The following is an 11,053-nucleotide window of genomic DNA, read 5'->3' as shown; positions in this document are numbered from 1 at the left end:
TCACCACCACCCTTTTTTTTTGGGTGAAGTGAGTGGATGTTGTAGGTGAAATAAGTGTGTGTGAGGTTGGTGAAGTAAGTGGAAGTTGTAGGTGAAATGAGTGTGTGATGTAGGTGAAACGAATAAAGGTTGTAATTTTAATACATTGGTCAACATTTATTTCACTGAAATTTCAATGTCTACACCTATTACGCACTATGGAAAATCCGTGTAAGAAACTGCATGAATCATGTTAGTACATTAATTCCTAACTCATTCAAGACATAACATTCATTATAAGAAGCTATATATTGGACATTTCCTTTCAACCTCAACCTAATTCCTCTAATCAAATAATTAGTGGTCAATTAATTGCAAGCATTAAGAGCAATAACTAACAATTAACATGAAATAACAATATGAAATTAATATAAGCATAAACTTCGAGTATTCATAACTAAGCTTCATCTTAGATCTAGCATAAGAAAATTAGTTCATGATAAATTCCTACACGGCTCACTTCTGTGGCAAATCTACAAACTCCAATTTAGTCCTACTTGTTTCATGAATCTACAACATATTAGTGAATAAATACAATTGCTATGACATAAATAAACTGATAATTTGTATTCGGTTTCATGACTAAGCACCACTACGTGGCAGGGAATGATTGGGCAGTGGGTAATGAGACCAAAATACCCTTTTTATTACAAGTATACACCTGTAAAAAGAAACTGGATTCTTAACATCTGTTGGTAGTTGGGAGTTGGGAGTTGGGACAATTGAGTGGATGAGGCAACAAAAAATAGAAGAAGGCAGGAGAGAAGGAAAAGCAAAGCAAGAGAAAGAACAATAGTTCTTCTCTCTCCTTCTCTCTCCCTCTTCCCTTCCAACCATCTTCTTCCTCCAAATCTCCTTCCCAGGTACTTTTTCTCATGTTTGAATTTATCTACTTATTTTCTCTGTAATTTTTTTAAAATAATTATCTTCCTAAATTATTATTTTTATTGGTAATTCAGAGAGCAAAGTAGGATTGTGATGCAGCAGCTGAACAAATGGCAAATAAGTTCAAGTGGGAACTCAAAACCTAGTTTACAAGATGGGTTTTGCAGGAGAGAGTTACTGCTGTTTGGCATTTCTGCTCCAGTTTTACCAGTTTTACCAGCTTCAGGTGTGACCATTTTGAAGTTGCATAGGTTGGTTTTTTGCTTTGTTATTTGTGGAAAAAATGAAAATAATTTAGGGTGCTTTTGGACTGCTTACGTAGGAAACACTTATGCTCATAACCTCTTTCGCTAGGAGTGTTTTTCTTAGAACCATGTCGAAATTTTTATTAAACAAGAAAGTGCTTTCTCCAAGTAGTTTAATTTCTTCTACCAAACCTGCTCAAAGGCGCGTTTCGCGATCCCACAATCCTCTCAAATGTGTAGACCTTTTGTTTTGCTGGCAAAGTAGGGTTTATTTTCCTGGAAAATACACAGAAAGTAAGAAAATTTATCTTCATTTCATTTATTTATTTGAAAATGTATTGTTGTGATTAGACCTGGCAAACGGGTCGTGTCTGTCGTGTTCGTGTCGTTTTCGTGTAACACCTGTTATCTTAACGGGTCGTGTCGTGTCACACCCGTTATCTTAACGGGTCCTTAACAGGTCGTGTCACTTTACCCAACGGGTAAAGTGACCCGACCCGTTATGACCCATTATGACCCGTTAAGAAAAAAATATTTTTTTTTTAAAATTTGCACATACCACACATTGCGACATAAATATTACTTGAAAACATTAAAACATTTCTCGTTCAAGTACTATATCTACACTCGAAAATGAAAGTCTAATAAAAAAAATAATACATACACTACTAATCTATTACAAATATTAAATGTGCAAGGATAAAGAGTTTTTGTTTTTAAGATTGACTAACACTTAGAGTTTATTTATACTTTTATTAAGTATAACATAAGATTTTGTGGTATCCACTTGTGTAAATATTTTAAATTGAAGATCGAATTCATTCATTGTATTCATATAGGGTCAAGGAGTGTAGTTATAAAAAATCATCAAAATCGGAGTTAAAATAACCGTTAAATCGTGATTTTTCGTTTATAACCGTTGAAAAGCTTTGTCCCGTTACTTGATCTCTGAATGTTTTTTTTTTGTGATTTTTTGCTGATGTGATCTCCAAGCATATACAAACAATTTTGACGGTTTGGATCGTTGAAATTAGTTTTGGAGAATTCGTAAAACGATAGATTGACTAACACTTAGAGTTTATTTATACTTTTATTAAGTATAACATAAGATTTTGTGGTATCCACTTGTGTAAATATTTTAAATTGAAGATCGAATTCATTCATTGTATTCATATAGGGTCAAGGAGTGTAGTTATAAAAAATCATCAAAATCGGAGTTAAAATAACCGTTAAATCGTGATTTTTCATTTATAACCGTTGAAAAGCTTTGTCCCGTTACTTGATCTCTGAATGGTTTTTTTTTGTGATTTTTTGCTGATGTGATCTCCAAGCATATACAAACAATTTTGACGGTTTGGATCGTTTAAATTAGTTTTGGAGAATTCGTAAAACGATAGATTGACTAACGCTTAGAGTTTATTTATACTTTTATTAAGTATAACATAAGATTTTGTGGTATCCACTTGTGTAAATATTTTAAATTAAAGATCGAATTCATTCATTGTATTCATATAGGGTCAAGGAGTGTAGTTATAAAAAATCATCAAAATCGGAGTTAAAATAACCGTTAAATCGTGATTTTTCGTTTATAACCGTTGAAAAGCTTTGTCCCGTTACTTGATCTCTGAATGTTTTTTTTTTGTGATTTTTTGCTGATGTGATCTCCAAGCATATACAAACAATTTTGACGGTTTGGATCGTTGAAATTAGTTTTGGAGAATTCGTAAAACGATAGATTGACTAACGCTTAGAGTTTATTTATACTTTTATTAAGTATAACATAAGATTTTGTGGTATCCACTTGTGTAAATATTTTAAATTGAAGATCGAATTCATTCATTGTATTCATATAGGGTCAAGGAGTGTAGTTATAAAAAATCATCAAAATCGGAGTTAAAATAACCGTTAAATCGTGATTTTTCGTTTATAACCGTTGAAAAGCTTTGTCCCGTTACTTGATCTCTGAATGTTTTTTTTTTGTGATTTTTTGCTGATGTGATCTCCAAGCATATACAAACAATTTTGACGGTTTGGATCGTTGAAATTAGTTTTGGAGAATTCGTAAAACGATAGATTGACTAACGCTTAGAGTTTATTTATACTTTTATTAAGTATAACATAAGATTTTGTGGTATCCACTTGTGTAAATATTTTAAATTGAAGATCGAATTCATTCATTGTATTCATATAGGGTCAAGGAGTGTAGTTATAAAAAATCATCAAAATCGGAGTTAAAATAACCGTTAAATCGTGATTTTTCGTTTATAACCGTTGAAAAGCTTTGTCCCGTTACTTGATCTCTGAATGTTTTTTTTTTGTGATTTTTTGCTGATGTGATCTCCAAGCATATACAAACAATTTTGACGGTTTGGATCGTTGAAATTAGTTTTGGAGAATTCGTAAAACGATAGATTGACTAACACTTAGAGTTTATTTATACTTTTATTAAGTATAACATAAGATTTTGTGGTATCCACTTGTGTAAATATTTTAAATTGAAGATAGAATTCATTCATTGTATTCATATAGGGTCAAGGAGTGTAGTTATAAAAAAATCATCAAAATCGGAGTTAAAATAACCGTTAAATCGTGATTTTTCGTTTATAACCGTTGAAAAGCTTTGTCCCGTTACTTGATCTCTGAATGTTTTTTTTTTGTGATTTTTTGCTGATGTGATCTCCAAGCATATACAAACAATTTTGACGGTTTGGATCGTTGAAATTAGTTTTGGAGAATTCGTAAAACGATAGATTGACTAACGCTTAGAGTTTATTTATACTTTTATTAAGTATAACATAAGATTTTGTGGTATCCACTTGTGTAAATATTTTAAATTGAAGATCGAATTCATTCATTGTATTCATATAGGGTCAAGGAGTGTAGTTATAAAAAATCATCAAAATCGGAGTTAAAATAACCGTTAAATCGTGATTTTTCGTTTATAACCGTTGAAAAGCTTTGTCCCGTTACTTGATCTCTGAATGTTTTTTTTTTGTGATTTTTTGCTCATGTGATCTCCAAGCATATACAAACAATTTTAACAGTTTGGATCGTTGAAATTAGTTTTGGAGAATTCGTAAAACGATAGATTGACTAACGCTTAGAGTTTATTTATACTTTTATTAAGTATAACATAAGATTTTGTGGTATCCACTTGTGTAAATATTTTAAATTGAAGATCGAATTCATTCATTGTATTCATATAGGGTCAAGGAGTGTAGTTATAAAAAATCATCAAAATCGGAGTTAAAATAACCGTTAAATCGTGATTTTTCGTTTATAACCGTTGAAAAGCTTTGTCCCGTTACTTGATCTCTGAATGTTTTTTTTTTGTGATTTTTTGCTGATGTGATCTCCAAGCATATACAAACAATTTTGACGGTTTGGATCGTTGAAATTAGTTTTGGAGAATTCGTAAAACGATAGATTGACTAACGCTTAGAGTTTATTTATACTTTTATTAAGTATAACATAAGATTTTGTGGTATCCACTTGTGTAAATATTTTAAATTGAAGATCGAATTCATTCATTGTATTCATATAGGGTCAAGGAGTGTAGTTATAAAAAATCATCAAAATCGGAGTTAAAATAACCGTTAAATCGTGATTTTTCGTTTATAACCGTTGAAAAGCTTTGTCCCGTTACTTGATCTCTGAATGTTTTTTTTTTGTGATTTTTTGCTGATGTGATCTCCAAGCATATACAAACAATTTTGACGGTTTGGATCGTTGAAATTAGTTTTGGAGAATTCGTAAAACGATAGATTGACTAACACTTAGAGTTTATTTATACTTTTATTAAGTATAACATAAGATTTTGTGGTATCCACTTGTGTAAATATTTTAAATTGAAGATCGAATTCATTCATTGTATTCATATAGGGTCAAGGAGTGTAGTTATAAAAAAATCATCAAAATCGGAGTTAAAATAACCGTTAAATCGTGATTTTTCATTTATAACCGTTGAAAAGCTTTGTCCCGTTACTTGATCTCTGAATGTTTTTTTTTTGTGATTTTTTGCTGATGTGATCTCCAAGCATATACAAACAATTTTGACGGTTTGGATCGTTGAAATTAGTTTTGGAGAATTCGTAAAACGATAGATTGACTAACGCTTAGAGTTTATTTATACTTTTATTAAGTATAACATAAGATTTTGTGGTATCCACTTGTGTAAATATTTTAAATTGAAGATCGAATTCATTCATTGTATTCATATAGGGTCAAGGAGTGTAGTTATAAAAAATCATCAAAATCGGAGTTAAAATAACCGTTAAATCGTGATTTTTCGTTTATAACCGTTGAAAAGCTTTGTCCCGTTACTTGATCTCTAAATGTTTTTTTTTTGTGATTTTTTGCTGATGTGATCTCCAAGCATATACAAACAATTTTAACAGTTTGGATCGTTGAAATTAGTTTTGGAGAATTCGTAAAACGATAGATTGACTAACGCTTAGAGTTTATTTATACTTTTATTAAGTATAACATAAGATTTTGTGGTATCCACTTGTGTAAATATTTTAAATTGAATATCGAATTCATTCATTGTATTCATATAGGGTCAAGGAGTGTAGTTATAAAAAATCATCAAAATCGGAGTTAAAATAACCGTTAAATCGTGATTTTTCATTTATAACCGTTGAAAAGCTTTGTCTCGTTTACTTGATCTCTGAATGTTTTTTTTTTGTGATTTTTTGCTGATGTGATCTCCAAGCATATACAAACAATTTTGACGGTTTGGATCGTTGAAATTAGTTTTGGAGAATTCGTAAAACGATAGATTGACTAACACTTAGAGTTTATTTATACTTTTATTAAGTATAACATAAGATTTTGTGGTATCCACTTGTGTAAATATTTTAAATTGAAGATCGAATTCATTCATTGTATTCATATAGGGTCAAGGAGTGTAGTTATAAAAAATCATCAAAATCGGAGTTAAAATAACCGTTAAATCGTGATTTTTCATTTATAACCGTTGAAAAGCTTTGTCCCGTTACTTGATCTCTGAATGTTTTTTTTTTGTGATTTTTTGCTGATGTGATCTCCAAGCATATACAAACAATTTTGACGGTTTGGATCGTTGAAATTAGTTTTGGAGAATTCGTAAAACGATAGATTGACTAACGCTTAGAGTTTATTTATACTTTTATTAAGTATAACATAAGATTTTGTGGTATCCACTTGTGTAAATATTTTAAATTGAAGATCGAATTCATTCATTGTATTCATATAGGGTCAAGGAGTGTAGTTATAAAAAATCATCAAAATCGGAGTTAAAATAACCGTTAAATCGTGATTTTTCGTTTATAACCGTTGAAAAGCTTTGTCCCGTTACTTGATCTCTGAATGTTTTTTTTTTGTGATTTTTTGCTGATGTGATCTCCAAGCATATACAAACAATTTTGACGGTTTGGATCGTTGAAATTAGTTTTGGAGAATTCGTAAAACGATAGATTGACTAACGCTTAGAGTTTATTTATACTTTTATTAAGTATAACATAAGATTTTGTGGTATCCACTTGTGTAAATATTTTAAATTGAAGATCGAATTCATTCATTGTATTCATATAGGGTCAAGGAGTGTAGTTATAAAAAATCATCAAAATCGGAGTTAAAATAACCGTTAAATCGTGATTTTTCGTTTATAACCGTTGAAAAGCTTTGTCCCGTTACTTGATCTCTGAATGTTTTTTTTTTGTGATTTTTTGCTGATGTGATCTCCAAGCATATACAAACAATTTTGACGGTTTGGATCGTTGAAATTAGTTTTGGAGAATTCGTAAAACGATAGATTGACTAACACTTAGAGTTTATTTATACTTTTATTAAGTATAACATAAGATTTTGTGGTATCCACTTGTGTAAATATTTTAAATTGAATATCGAATTCATTCATTGTATTCATATAGGGTCAAGGAGTGTAGTTATAAAAAATCATCAAAATCGGAGTTAAAATAACCGTTAAATCGTGATTTTTCATTTATAACCGTTGAAAAGCTTTGTCCCGTTTACTTGATCTCTGAATGTTTTTTTTTTGTGATTTTTTGCTGATGTGATCTCCAAGCATATACAAACAATTTTGACGGTTTGGATCGTTGAAATTAGTTTTGGAGAATTCGTAAAACGATAGATTGACTAACACTTAGAGTTTATTTATACTTAGATTCACCACTTCTATTAATTTTCATTTTTCCCTCTCTTTTTTGTTTCCTTTTCAACTTTTTCTTATCATTTTCACTTTTCCCTCCAACATCTTTCCCTAATTGAATTCCCTCACTTTTTTGTTTTATTTTCAACTTTTCTTAACATTTTCATTTTCCCTCCATTTTTTTTTTCAAAAAGGGCAGCAAGTTGGCAAATGGCAATGGCAAGAAATTGATTATTGAAATTTGAGAATGGAAATAAATCACATATGAGTCCTGACGCATCAAATTTCAATGGATGCAAAATCATGCAAATATGCAATGCATGATCATGCATATTAAATTATTAATTAATAATTATTATAGTTTTTATAAAATTTAATATATATATATATATAATTAGTATAGATAGACTTAATATTTTGGGGGTATAATTATTATAGTATATATAATTATTATAAATTTTATAGTTAATTTAATATATATATATATTTATTATAATTTTTAGGGGTATAAAATTGTAAAATTAATGTATATAATTATTACAGTATTTTTTGAGGGTTATAAAATTATAAAAATAATATTCTGCTTATCGTGTATCGTGTTTACCCACGTGTATACCCGACCCAACCCGTTATCTTAACAGGTGCTTATTGGGTTACCCGATAAGACCCGATTCGTTATCGTGTCGACCCAAACACCTGTTAATTTCGTGTCGTGTCGGGTTATCGGGTCGTGTCAGAAATTGCCAGGTCTAGTTGTGATACATTTATATTTTTTTTTTTTGCAATTAATAATTACCAAAACAAATCCAATGTTGCCGGGTCCCTTGCAGAGGAAGACTTGAAAATGGCTTCATTTGTTGATGACATAAATTCATATTCTTATCTATACCCTACCGGAGTTGCCATCCAAGAAGGCCCTCTTCAAGTGGTATGTATTTTGCCCCTTTAAATAAAATGCTGATATTAGCTTTTGGTGAGCAAACTAGTTGAGTTCTTCGCAATTATCGTTGGCGTATAAATTGTAGGAACCTGACTCTTTTCATCTGTGTCAAGGGTGGAATCGAGAAAGCCAGAGCGTTATTCATCAGCTGCACCATTATCTCGTAAGTTCAGCTTCATATGTAGAATGATGATCACCATATATCTGTATCCGTGTTATGGTAATGGCCATGGACGTCGAACTTATTCATACTCACTGGGCACTGTGTTATATATTATGCAGCTGATGCGCGCCTGCGCATTGTTTCTGAGCGTGTTGACATTGTTGATAATCTCATCATTTCTATTTCGGTAACTCCTGATAAGATCACTACTCGTTAAGTGCAAATCCCCTTAGTTACATTGCAGGGTTTCTAATTGAATTTCCTTTGATTTAGATAGGTCCCCCGAATTCAAAGATTATAAAATCACAAGACAAGAGTACTTGGACTGCGAAAGATGTTGCTGATTCTGTTTTGGCTGACAAGTCTGCATTGGTAATGTACCACTCGGATCTGATCTAAAAGCATTTGGTTCTAAGGCTGATTAGTAAAAATTAGTGTTGCCGATTTACCTTCAATTGTTTTGAGGAGAGTAGTGTGTAAAAAAGGGTATTGTGGTTGGACGAGATGGAGCAGTCAAATGTACATAACCGACATTTGGGAGAATATTGTTCCATAATATTGAGTCTCGGAAGTTGTTGAGTTGATGGTCCTTTGAACTTACATGATACAGTTTTCTGCAGCGTGTCACCTCAACTCAGCGTCAGGCTGAGAGTCAAGTTCTGGATGCACACACTGGTGAAGTAAGCTTCCTGCTCCTTTTCTGGTGTGGCTGAAACCGTCATTCTAAAATCTACTTGGTAACAATGTAACATATATGTGCATATGAAGCTTGGCTCATTGTTTTTCCCCAGATTGATGGTCAGCCATACTGGTACCATGAGTACCTTGTTCACAAAGCACCCACAAAAACTGTAAGCATTTTTTTAACATCAGTTTTCGGAGGAGAGATATTTGATATACTGTTCTGATTTCTTCATGATTCTTACTTCAGTTACAAATCGTGCAGGCTGACGAATCTACCAATTATAGACACTATGTGGCCTCAACAACTGAACGAGATGGTAGGAAAAATGTTTCTAGTGCAAAACGTATGATTTTCATGTCATTCTCTTTTCTCATCCTCCGCGGGACCACGGATTATGCATTCTTAAGGGGGAGGCCGGAGGCGATGCCATTTGGCTAAAAAAGTAGATAATAATACAATTTAAAACCTCTTATTGAATCGTGCGAAAACTCGATTGCAGGTTACCTGTACTCTATTAATGCTTCAACCCTCAATAAGCAGTGGAACATAGTAAATCTCTCTCTCTCTCTCTCAATTGAATTTTGTTGATGTTTATATCTTCTGCTTCCAGGTTATACTGATGTTCATGTTATGTGATGCAGGTGGGGCCTATCTTACAAAAAACAGTAGCTTCATTTCACCTTCTCCCTCCCACAGAAAACTACGTTCCTCCATTCAAGGATCCGTGGAGATTCTGGTGACAAGTTCATTCGATTTTGTCGTCCCACTAGTGCAAAACTCAAGATTTTAAAACAGAGTCGCTATATTCCTGTCGAGATTTTGGCCTTCAGTTCCATTATGTTATCTTCGGGTTCACTATGAGTAAAGGGTAGTTGACAAATTTTGTATGTAACAATTGGTTGCATTTTGTTCATAGCTGATTGATTCTGTTGTTTCGGTGTTTCGACAAATCCCACATCGGCTGAGAGCAAAGAGTGAGGATGAGAAGATTGGGTATAAAAATGGTGAAGGAGGGAGTTGAAACATACTTACCTGGACAAGGTCGATGGGCGATCAAGAAGGTCCATGGCTTAGAGTTGTTGACCTCCATTGCACGTAGGAGGGGTGCCACTCTATGGTCTCCCCAGGAGGGAGAACCAATGTCGTAATTTGTTACAGCGGGGGCCTGCGTTCGCGCGGCCCGACCAAATTTTAGTATAATAAGGCTACTTTTATAGTCTGTCTTCTAAAAGCACTAATGCACTTTCAGTTACCCAAAAACCAAGTAACTTTCATGTACTGCTAATAAAAGTGCTTAAGCAAAAGTCTTTCTAGATAAGCATTTCCAAAAGAATTTTGGCCCTTCCATATTCGCTTCTAAACACTTTGGAGAGTAGGCTTGGCAAAGGGATTGTGTTTGTTGTTTTATTTGGGTCGTGTTTGTCGTTTTAGTGTCAATACCCGTTATCTTAACAAGTGAACCAATAATCACCCAATTTGTTAACAGTGTCGCTTACGCGTTATCTTAACAAGTGAACCAATAATCACCCGATTTGTTAATAATGTCGTTTTGTGTACGGTTAACGGGGTCATGCAAAAATTGACATGCCTAATTGTATATATCTAGTTAAAAATATCCTATTTGGTTCTAACAGATGACCAGATAACGACCTAACACGTTAAAAAGTTCTTAACGGAGTACTCGATAGAATAAGTTTGAAAACATCATGTTTGAGAGAGATCCGGGCTTATGTTCCACCGTCATTGCTGCTGGGAACAAGGATGTCATTTCTTGTGCCCTTTCCCCCACATACAGCACATCACCGGTTATTTCTCTGAAGTACATTGAAGTGATTTTTGGTGTTTACAGGAGATGACGACGTCATGACAGAAAATGCATGGGCTCAGCGCGAATGGTCAATCCAGCATGTTTTGTTTCCATCAATGAGGCTCTTTTTAAAGCCAC

General features: G+C 32.8%; 1 non-coding gene and 1 pseudogene across 1 annotated transcript; both read left to right on the top strand.

Annotated features, from left to right (window-relative positions):
* Positions 1–617: 617 nt before the first annotated feature.
* On the top strand, positions 618–9,971 carry LOC137717033 (psbP domain-containing protein 5, chloroplastic-like; annotated as a pseudogene).
* Positions 9,972–10,132: 161 nt separating this feature from the next.
* LOC137718878 (U1 spliceosomal RNA) lies at positions 10,133–10,293 on the top strand. Its single transcript, XR_011065961.1, has one exon. It is a non-coding gene; the product is annotated as a U1 spliceosomal RNA (small nuclear RNA).
* Positions 10,294–11,053: the final 760 nt, after the last annotated feature.

This window comes from Pyrus communis, chromosome 15 (assembly GCF_963583255.1).
Source record: "Pyrus communis chromosome 15, drPyrComm1.1, whole genome shotgun sequence".
NCBI lineage: Eukaryota > Viridiplantae > Streptophyta > Magnoliopsida > Rosales > Rosaceae > Pyrus > Pyrus communis.
Note: the sequence above shows the minus strand (reverse complement) of the source record. Positions and strands in the feature narration are given on the sequence as shown.